This window comes from Arachis hypogaea, chromosome 6, assembly GCF_003086295.3.
Source record: "Arachis hypogaea cultivar Tifrunner chromosome 6, arahy.Tifrunner.gnm2.J5K5, whole genome shotgun sequence".
Classification (NCBI taxonomy): domain Eukaryota; kingdom Viridiplantae; phylum Streptophyta; class Magnoliopsida; order Fabales; family Fabaceae; genus Arachis; species Arachis hypogaea.
Window position 1 is genome coordinate 40,678,333 of NC_092041.1, and position 8,026 is coordinate 40,686,358.

The window sequence follows — 8,026 nt, forward strand, 5'->3', positions numbered from 1 at the left end:
CACACAATTTTGTTAACCATGCGGCGCGAGAGAGCGTAACACTATCCGCGAAGCCTTGCGGGTACCGTAGGTGCCTGTCGAGGATGAGGCCATTGCGGCTCGCCCTTAGGTGTCCTACTCGGGATAGCGTCATTTAAAGAATGAAGGTCGGCACGACGTTAAAAAAAAAAAAAAAGAGGTGCAACACGAGGACTTCCCAGGAGGTCACCCATCCTAGTACTACTCTCGCCCAAGCACGCTTAACTGCGGAGTTCTGATGGGATCCGGTGCATTAGTGCTGGTATGATCGCACCTATTATAGTTCGCACACACAATTTTGTTAACCATGCGGCGCGAGAGAGCGTAACACTATCTGCGAAGCCTTGCGGGTACCGTAGGTGCCTGTCGAGGATGAGGCCATTGCGGCTCGCCCTTAGGTGTCCTACTCGGGATAGCGTCATTTAAAGAATGAAGGTCGGCACGACGTTAAAAAAAAAAAAAAAAGGTGCAACACGAGGACTTCCCAGAGGTCACCCATCCTAGTACTACTCTCGCCCAAGCACGCTTAACTGCGGAGTTCTGATGGGATCCGGTGCATTAGTGCTGGTATGATCGCACCTATTATAGTTCGCACACACAATTTTGTTAACCATGCGGCGCGAGAGAGCGTAACACTATCCGCGAAGCCTTGCGGGTACCGTAGGTGCCTGTCGAGGATGAGGCCATTGCGGCTCGCCCTTAGGTGTCCTACTCGGGATAGCGTCATTTAAAGAATGAAGGTCGGCACGACGTTAAAAAAAAAAAAAAAGAGGTGCAACACGAGGACTTCCCAGCACCCATCCTAGTACTACTCTCGCCCAAGCACGCTTAACTGCGGAGTTCTGATGGGATCCGGTGCATTAGTGCTGGTATGATCGCACCTATTATAGTTCGCACACACAATTTTGTTAACCATGCGGCGCGAGAGAGCGTAACACTATCCGCGAAGCCTTGCGGGTACCGTAGGTGCCTGTCGAGGATGAGGCCATTGCGGCTCGCCCTTAGGTGTCCTACTCGGGATAGCGTCATTTAAAGAATGAAGGTCGGCACGACGTTAAAAAAAAAAAAAAGAGGTGCAACACGAGGACTTCCCAGGAGGTCACCCATCCTAGTACTACTCTCGCCCAAGCACGCTTAACTGCGGAGTTCTGATGGGATCCGGTGCATTAGTGCTGGTATGATCGCACCTATTATAGTTCGCACACACAATTTTGTTAACCATGCGGCGCGAGAGAGCGTAACACTATCCGCGAAGCCTTGCGGGTACCGTAGGTGCCTGTCGAGGATGAGGCCATTGCGGCTCGCCCTTAGGTGTCCTACTCGGGATAGCGTCATTTAAAGAATGAAGGTCGGCACGACGTTAAAAAAAAAAAAAAAGGTGCAACACGAGGACTTCCCAGGAGGTCACCCATCCTAGTACTACTCTCGCCCAAGCACGCTTAACTGCGGAGTTCTGATGGGATCCGGTGCATTAGTGCTGGTATGATCGCACCTATTATAGTTCGCACACACAATTTTGTTAACCATGCGGCGCGAGAGAGCGTAACACTATCCGCGAAGCCTTGCGGGTACCGTAGGTGCCTGTCGAGGATGAGGCCATTGCGGCTCGCCCTTAGGTGTCCTACTCGGGATAGCGTCATTTAAAGAATGAAGGTCGGCACGACGTTAAAAAAAAAAAAAAAAGGTGCAACACGAGGACTTCCCAGCACCATCCTAGTACTACTCTCGCCCAAGCACGCTTAACTGCGGAGTTCTGATGGGATCCGGTGCATTAGTGCTGGTATGATCGCACCTATTATAGTTCGCACACACAATTTTGTTAACCATGCGGCGCGAGAGAGCGTAACACTATCCGAAGCCTTGCGGGTACCGTAGGTGCCTGTCGAGGATGAGGCCATTGCGGCTCGCCCTTAGGTGTCCTACTCGGGATAGCGTCATTTAAAGAATGAAGGTCGGCACGACGTTAAAAAAAAAAAAAAAGAGGTGCAACACGAGGACTTCCCAGGAGGTCACCCATCCTAGTACTACTCTCGCCCAAGCACGCTTAACTGCGGAGTTCTGATGGGATCCGGTGCATTAGTGCTGGTATGATCGCACCTATTATAGTTCGCACACACAATTTTGTTAACCATGCGGCGCGAGAGAGCGTAACACTATCTGCGAAGCCTTGCGGGTACCGTAGGTGCCTGTCGAGGATGAGGCCATTGCGGCTCGCCCTTAGGTGTCCTACTCGGGATAGCGTCATTTAAAGAATGAAGGTCGGCACGACGTTAAAAAAAAAAAAAAAAAAGAGGTGCAACACGAGGACTTCCCAGCACCCATCCTAGTACTACTCTCGCCCAAGCACGCTTAACTGCGGAGTTCTGATGGGATCCGGTGCATTAGTGCTGGTATGATCGCACCTATTATAGTTCGCACACACAATTTTGTTAACCATGCGGCGCGAGAGAGCGTAACACTATCCGCGAAGCCTTGCGGGTACCGTAGGTGCCTGTCGAGGATGAGGCCATTGCGGCTCGCCCTTAGGTGTCCTACTCGGGATAGCGTCATTTAAAGAATGAAGGTCGGCACGACGTTAAAAAAAAAAAAAAGAGGTGCAACACGAGGACTTCCCAGCACCCATCCTAGTACTACTCTCGCCCAAGCACGCTTAACTGCGGAGTTCTGATGGGATCCGGTGCATTAGTGCTGGTATGATCGCACCTATTATAGTTCGCACACACAATTTTGTTAACCATGCGGCGCGAGAGAGCGTAACACTATCTGCGAAGCCTTGCGGGTACCGTAGGTGCCTGTCGAGGATGAGGCCATTGCGGCTCGCCCTTAGGTGTCCTACTCGGGATAGCGTCATTTAAAGAATGAAGGTCGGCACGACGTTAAAAAAAAAAAAAAAGAGGTGCAACACGAGGACTTCCCAGGAGGTCACCCATCCTAGTACTACTCTCGCCCAAGCACGCTTAACTGCGGAGTTCTGATGGGATCCGGTGCATTAGTGCTGGTATGATCGCACCTATTATAGTTCGCACACACAATTTTGTTAACCATGCGGCGCGAGAGAGCGTAACACTATCCGCGAAGCCTTGCGGGTACCGTAGGTGCCTGTCGAGGATGAGGCCATTGCGGCTCGCCCTTAGGTGTCCTACTCGGGATAGCGTCATTTAAAGAATGAAGGTCGGCACGACGTTAAAAAAAAAAAAAAGAGGTGCAACACGAGGACTTCCCAGCACCATCCTAGTACTACTCTCGCCCAAGCACGCTTAACTGCGGAGTTCTGATGGGATCCGGTGCATTAGTGCTGGTATGATCGCACCTATTATAGTTCGCACACACAATTTTGTTAACCATGCGGCGCGAGAGAGCGTAACACTATCCGCGAAGCCTTGCGGGTACCGTAGGTGCCTGTCGAGGATGAGGCCATTGCGGCTCGCCCTTAGGTGTCCTACTCGGGATAGCGTCATTTAAAGAATGAAGGTCGGCACGACGTTAAAAAAAAAAAAAAGAGGTGCAACACGAGGACTTCCCAGCACCCATCCTAGTACTACTCTCGCCCAAGCACGCTTAACTGCGGAGTTCTGATGGGATCCGGTGCATTAGTGCTGGTATGATCGCACCTATTATAGTTCGCACACACAATTTTGTTAACCATGCGGCGCGAGAGAGCGTAACACTATCCGCGAAGCCTTGCGGGTACCGTAGGTGCCTGTCGAGGATGAGGCCATTGCGGCTCGCCCTTAGGTGTCCTACTCGGGATAGCGTCATTTAAAGAATGAAGGTCGGCACGACGTTAAAAAAAAAAAAAAAGAGGTGCAACACGAGGACTTCCCAGGAGGTCACCCATCCTAGTACTACTCTCGCCCAAGCACGCTTAACTGCGGAGTTCTGATGGGATCCGGTGCATTAGTGCTGGTATGATCGCACCTATTATAGTTCGCACACACAATTTTGTTAACCATGCGGCGCGAGAGAGCGTAACACTATCCGCGAAGCCTTGCGGGTACCGTAGGTGCCTGTCGAGGATGAGGCCATTGCGGCTCGCCCTTAGGTGTCCTACTCGGGATAGCGTCATTTAAAGAATGAAGGTCGGCACGACGTTAAAAAAAAAAAAAAAGAGGTGCAACACGAGGACTTCCCAGGAGGTCACCCATCCTAGTACTACTCTCGCCCAAGCACGCTTAACTGCGGAGTTCTGATGGGATCCGGTGCATTAGTGCTGGTATGATCGCACCTATTATAGTTCGCACACACAATTTTGTTAACCATGCGGCGCGAGAGAGCGTAACACTATCCGCGAAGCCTTGCGGGTACCGTAGGTGCCTGTCGAGGATGAGGCCATTGCGGCTCGCCCTTAGGTGTCCTACTCGGGATAGCGTCATTTAAAGAATGAAGGTCGGCACGACGTTAAAAAAAAAAAAAAAAGAGGTGCAACACGAGGACTTCCCAGGAGGTCACCCATCCTAGTACTACTCTCGCCCAAGCACGCTTAACTGCGGAGTTCTGATGGGATCCGGTGCATTAGTGCTGGTATGATCGCACCTATTATAGTTCGCACACACAATTTTGTTAACCATGCGGCGCGAGAGAGCGTAACACTATCCGCGAAGCCTTGCGGGTACCGTAGGTGCCTGTCGAGGATGAGGCCATTGCGGCTCGCCCTTAGGTGTCCTACTCGGGATAGCGTCATTTAAAGAATGAAGGTCGGCACGACGTTAAAAAAAAAAAAAAGAGGTGCAACACGAGGACTTCCCAGGAGGTCACCCATCCTAGTACTACTCTCGCCCAAGCACGCTTAACTGCGGAGTTCTGATGGGATCCGGTGCATTAGTGCTGGTATGATCGCACCTATTATAGTTCGCACACACAATTTTGTTAACCATGCGGCGCGAGAGAGCGTAACACTATCTGCGAAGCCTTGCGGGTACCGTAGGTGCCTGTCGAGGATGAGGCCATTGCGGCTCGCCCTTAGGTGTCCTACTCGGGATAGCGTCATTTAAAGAATGAAGGTCGGCACGACGTTAAAAAAAAAAAAAAAGGTGCAACACGAGGACTTCCCAGGAGGTCACCCATCCTAGTACTACTCTCGCCCAAGCACGCTTAACTGCGGAGTTCTGATGGGATCCGGTGCATTAGTGCTGGTATGATCGCACCTATTATAGTTCGCACACACAATTTTGTTAACCATGCGGCGCGAGAGAGCGTAACACTATCCGCGAAGCCTTGCGGGTACCGTAGGTGCCTGTCGAGGATGAGGCCATTGCGGCTCGCCCTTAGGTGTCCTACTCGGGATAGCGTCATTTAAAGAATGAAGGTCGGCACGACGTTAAAAAAAAAAAAAAAAAGGTGCAACACGAGGACTTCCCAGGAGGTCACCCATCCTAGTACTACTCTCGCCCAAGCACGCTTAACTGCGGAGTTCTGATGGGATCCGGTGCATTAGTGCTGGTATGATCGCACCTATTATAGTTCGCACACACAATTTTGTTAACCATGCGGCGCGAGAGAGCGTAACACTATCCGCGAAGCCTTGCGGGTACCGTAGGTGCCTGTCGAGGATGAGGCCATTGCGGCTCGCCCTTAGGTGTCCTACTCGGGATAGCGTCATTTAAAGAATGAAGGTCGGCACGACGTTAAAAAAAAAAAAAAAAAAGGGTGCAACACGAGGACTTCCCAGGAGGTCACCCATCCTAGTACTACTCTCGCCCAAGCACGCTTAACTGCGGAGTTCTGATGGGATCCGGTGCATTAGTGCTGGTATGATCGCACCTATTATAGTTCGCACACACAATTTTGTTAACCATGCGGCGCGAGAGAGCGTAACACTATCCGCGAAGCCTTGCGGGTACCGTAGGTGCCTGTCGAGGATGAGGCCATTGCGGCTCGCCCTTAGGTGTCCTACTCGGGATAGCGTCATTTAAAGAATGAAGGTCGGCACGACGTTAAAAAAAAAAAAAAAAGAGGTGCAACACGAGGACTTCCCAGCCCCATCCTAGTACTACTCTCGCCCAAGCACGCTTAACTGCGGAGTTCTGATGGGATCCGGTGCATTAGTGCTGGTATGATCGCACCTATTATAGTTCGCACACACAATTTTGTTAACCATGCGGCGCGAGAGAGCGTAACACTATCCGCGAAGCCTTGCGGGTACCGTAGGTGCCTGTCGAGGATGAGGCCATTGCGGCTCGCCCTTAGGTGTCCTACTCGGGATAGCGTCATTTAAAGAATGAAGGTCGGCACGACGTTAAAAAAAAAAAAAAGAGGTGCAACACGAGGACTTCCCAGGAGGTCACCCATCCTAGTACTACTCTCGCCCAAGCACGCTTAACTGCGGAGTTCTGATGGGATCCGGTGCATTAGTGCTGGTATGATCGCACCTATTATAGTTCGCACACACAATTTTGTTAACCATGCGGCGCGAGAGAGCGTAACACTATCCGCGAAGCCTTGCGGGTACCGTAGGTGCCTGTCGAGGATGAGGCCATTGCGGCTCGCCCTTAGGTGTCCTACTCGGGATAGCGTCATTTAAAGAATGAAGGTCGGCACGACGTTAAAAAAAAAAAAAAAAAAGAGGTGCAACACGAGGACTTCCCAGGAGGTCACCCATCCTAGTACTACTCTCGCCCAAGCACGCTTAACTGCGGAGTTCTGATGGGATCCGGTGCATTAGTGCTGGTATGATCGCACCTATTATAGTTCGCACACACAATTTTGTTAACCATGCGGCGTGAGAGAGCGTAACACTATCCGCGAAGCCTTGCGGGTACCGTAGGTGCCTGTCGAGGATGAGGCCATTGCGGCTCGCCCTTAGGTGTCCTACTCGGGATAGCGTCATTTAAAGAATGAAGGTCGGCACGACGTTAAAAAAAAAAAAAAAAGAGGTGCAACACGAGGACTTCCCAGGAGGTCACCCATCCTAGTACTACTCTCGCCCAAGCACGCTTAACTGCGGAGTTCTGATGGGATCCGGTGCATTAGTGCTGGTATGATCACACCTATTATAGTTTGCACACACAATTTTGTTAACCATGCGGCGCGAGAGAGCGTAACACTATCTGCGAAGCCTTGTGATGAGCGGATATTTTGTACGCTTTTTGGGGGTAATTTCATGTAGATTTTAGCATGTTTTCAGTTAGTTTTTAGTTAAATATTATTAGTTTTTAGGCAGAAATCATATTTCTGGACTTTACTATGAGTGTGTGTATTTTTCTGTGATTTCAGGTATTTTCTGACTGAAATTGAGCAAGCTGAGCAAAAATCTGACTTAGGCTGAAAAAGGACTGCTGATGCTGTTGGATCCTGACCTCCCTGCACTCGAAATGGATTTTCTGGAGCTACAGGAGTCCAATTGGCGCGCTCTCAACGGCGTTGGAAAGTAGACATCCAGGCTTTTCCAGCAATATATAATAGTCGATACTTTGCGCGAAGATAGACGACGTAACTTGGTGTTGAACGCCAAGTACATGTTGCTGTCTGGAGTTAAACGCCAGAAAAACGTCATGATCCGGAGTTGAACGCCCAAAACACGTCATAACCTGGAGTTTGACGCCAAGAAAGGTCTTTACACGTGGAAAGCTTTAGTCTCAGCCCCAGCACACACCAAGTGGGCCCCAGAAGTGGATTTCTGCACCAATTATCTTAGTTTACTCATATTTGTAAACCTAGGTTACTAGTTTACTATTTAAACAACTTTTAGAGAATTATCTTGTACCTCATGACATTTTCAGATCTGAATTACATACTCTTTGACGGCATGAGTCTCTAAACCCCATTGTTGGGGGTGAGGAGCTCTGCAGCGTCTCGATGATTTAATACAATTCCTTTGTTTTCCATTCAAACACGCTTGTTCCCATCTAAGATGTTTTTTCGCGCTTAACTGTGAAGAAGGTGATGATCCGTGACACTCATCACCTTCCTCAATCCATGAACGTGTGCCTGACAACCACCTCCGTTCTACATCAGATTGAATGAATATCTCTTAGATTCCCCAACAGAATCTTCGTGGTATAAGCCGGAT

At 50.0% G+C, this 8,026-nt stretch overlaps 20 non-coding genes and 3 pseudogenes across 20 annotated transcripts; all 23 read right to left on the reverse strand.

Annotated features, from left to right (window-relative positions):
• Window positions 1–175: 175 nt before the first annotated feature.
• LOC112700899 (5S ribosomal RNA) lies at window positions 176–294 on the reverse strand. The gene has a single exon (XR_003153784.1). It is a non-coding gene; the product is annotated as a 5S ribosomal RNA (ribosomal RNA).
• Window positions 295–481: 187 nt separating this feature from the next.
• Window positions 482–599, reverse strand: LOC112698779 (5S ribosomal RNA). The gene has a single exon (XR_003151917.1). It is a non-coding gene; the product is annotated as a 5S ribosomal RNA (ribosomal RNA).
• Window positions 600–787: 188 nt separating this feature from the next.
• On the reverse strand, window positions 788–901 carry LOC112699235 (5S ribosomal RNA). Its single transcript, XR_003152347.1, has one exon. It is a non-coding gene; the product is annotated as a 5S ribosomal RNA (ribosomal RNA).
• Window positions 902–1,088: 187 nt separating this feature from the next.
• Window positions 1,089–1,207, reverse strand: LOC112700900 (5S ribosomal RNA). Its single transcript, XR_003153785.1, has one exon. It is a non-coding gene; the product is annotated as a 5S ribosomal RNA (ribosomal RNA).
• A 186-nt stretch (window positions 1,208–1,393) lies between these two features.
• Window positions 1,394–1,512, reverse strand: LOC112698501 (5S ribosomal RNA). The gene has a single exon (XR_003151653.1). It is a non-coding gene; the product is annotated as a 5S ribosomal RNA (ribosomal RNA).
• A 187-nt stretch (window positions 1,513–1,699) lies between these two features.
• LOC112699281 (5S ribosomal RNA) lies at window positions 1,700–1,812 on the reverse strand (annotated as a pseudogene).
• A 186-nt stretch (window positions 1,813–1,998) lies between these two features.
• LOC112700901 (5S ribosomal RNA) lies at window positions 1,999–2,117 on the reverse strand. Its single transcript, XR_003153786.1, has one exon. It is a non-coding gene; the product is annotated as a 5S ribosomal RNA (ribosomal RNA).
• A 191-nt stretch (window positions 2,118–2,308) lies between these two features.
• LOC112699236 (5S ribosomal RNA) lies at window positions 2,309–2,422 on the reverse strand. The gene has a single exon (XR_003152348.1). It is a non-coding gene; the product is annotated as a 5S ribosomal RNA (ribosomal RNA).
• Window positions 2,423–2,609: 187 nt separating this feature from the next.
• LOC112699238 (5S ribosomal RNA) lies at window positions 2,610–2,723 on the reverse strand. Its single transcript, XR_003152349.1, has one exon. It is a non-coding gene; the product is annotated as a 5S ribosomal RNA (ribosomal RNA).
• A 188-nt stretch (window positions 2,724–2,911) lies between these two features.
• LOC112700902 (5S ribosomal RNA) lies at window positions 2,912–3,030 on the reverse strand. Its single transcript, XR_003153787.1, has one exon. It is a non-coding gene; the product is annotated as a 5S ribosomal RNA (ribosomal RNA).
• Window positions 3,031–3,217: 187 nt separating this feature from the next.
• LOC112699250 (5S ribosomal RNA) lies at window positions 3,218–3,330 on the reverse strand (annotated as a pseudogene).
• Window positions 3,331–3,517: 187 nt separating this feature from the next.
• LOC112699239 (5S ribosomal RNA) lies at window positions 3,518–3,631 on the reverse strand. The gene has a single exon (XR_003152350.1). It is a non-coding gene; the product is annotated as a 5S ribosomal RNA (ribosomal RNA).
• A 188-nt stretch (window positions 3,632–3,819) lies between these two features.
• Window positions 3,820–3,938, reverse strand: LOC112700903 (5S ribosomal RNA). The gene has a single exon (XR_003153788.1). It is a non-coding gene; the product is annotated as a 5S ribosomal RNA (ribosomal RNA).
• A 188-nt stretch (window positions 3,939–4,126) lies between these two features.
• On the reverse strand, window positions 4,127–4,245 carry LOC112700905 (5S ribosomal RNA). The gene has a single exon (XR_003153789.1). It is a non-coding gene; the product is annotated as a 5S ribosomal RNA (ribosomal RNA).
• A 189-nt stretch (window positions 4,246–4,434) lies between these two features.
• LOC112700906 (5S ribosomal RNA) lies at window positions 4,435–4,553 on the reverse strand. The gene has a single exon (XR_003153790.1). It is a non-coding gene; the product is annotated as a 5S ribosomal RNA (ribosomal RNA).
• Window positions 4,554–4,740: 187 nt separating this feature from the next.
• LOC112700907 (5S ribosomal RNA) lies at window positions 4,741–4,859 on the reverse strand. The gene has a single exon (XR_003153791.1). It is a non-coding gene; the product is annotated as a 5S ribosomal RNA (ribosomal RNA).
• A 186-nt stretch (window positions 4,860–5,045) lies between these two features.
• Window positions 5,046–5,164, reverse strand: LOC112698502 (5S ribosomal RNA). The gene has a single exon (XR_003151654.1). It is a non-coding gene; the product is annotated as a 5S ribosomal RNA (ribosomal RNA).
• Window positions 5,165–5,352: 188 nt separating this feature from the next.
• Window positions 5,353–5,471, reverse strand: LOC112698503 (5S ribosomal RNA). Its single transcript, XR_003151655.1, has one exon. It is a non-coding gene; the product is annotated as a 5S ribosomal RNA (ribosomal RNA).
• Window positions 5,472–5,661: 190 nt separating this feature from the next.
• Window positions 5,662–5,780, reverse strand: LOC112698565 (5S ribosomal RNA). Its single transcript, XR_003151714.1, has one exon. It is a non-coding gene; the product is annotated as a 5S ribosomal RNA (ribosomal RNA).
• Window positions 5,781–5,969: 189 nt separating this feature from the next.
• LOC112699255 (5S ribosomal RNA) lies at window positions 5,970–6,082 on the reverse strand (annotated as a pseudogene).
• A 187-nt stretch (window positions 6,083–6,269) lies between these two features.
• Window positions 6,270–6,388, reverse strand: LOC112700908 (5S ribosomal RNA). Its single transcript, XR_003153792.1, has one exon. It is a non-coding gene; the product is annotated as a 5S ribosomal RNA (ribosomal RNA).
• A 191-nt stretch (window positions 6,389–6,579) lies between these two features.
• Window positions 6,580–6,698, reverse strand: LOC112700909 (5S ribosomal RNA). Its single transcript, XR_003153793.1, has one exon. It is a non-coding gene; the product is annotated as a 5S ribosomal RNA (ribosomal RNA).
• Window positions 6,699–6,887: 189 nt separating this feature from the next.
• On the reverse strand, window positions 6,888–7,006 carry LOC112698541 (5S ribosomal RNA). The gene has a single exon (XR_003151692.1). It is a non-coding gene; the product is annotated as a 5S ribosomal RNA (ribosomal RNA).
• Between the last annotated feature and the right edge of the window lie 1,020 nt (window positions 7,007–8,026).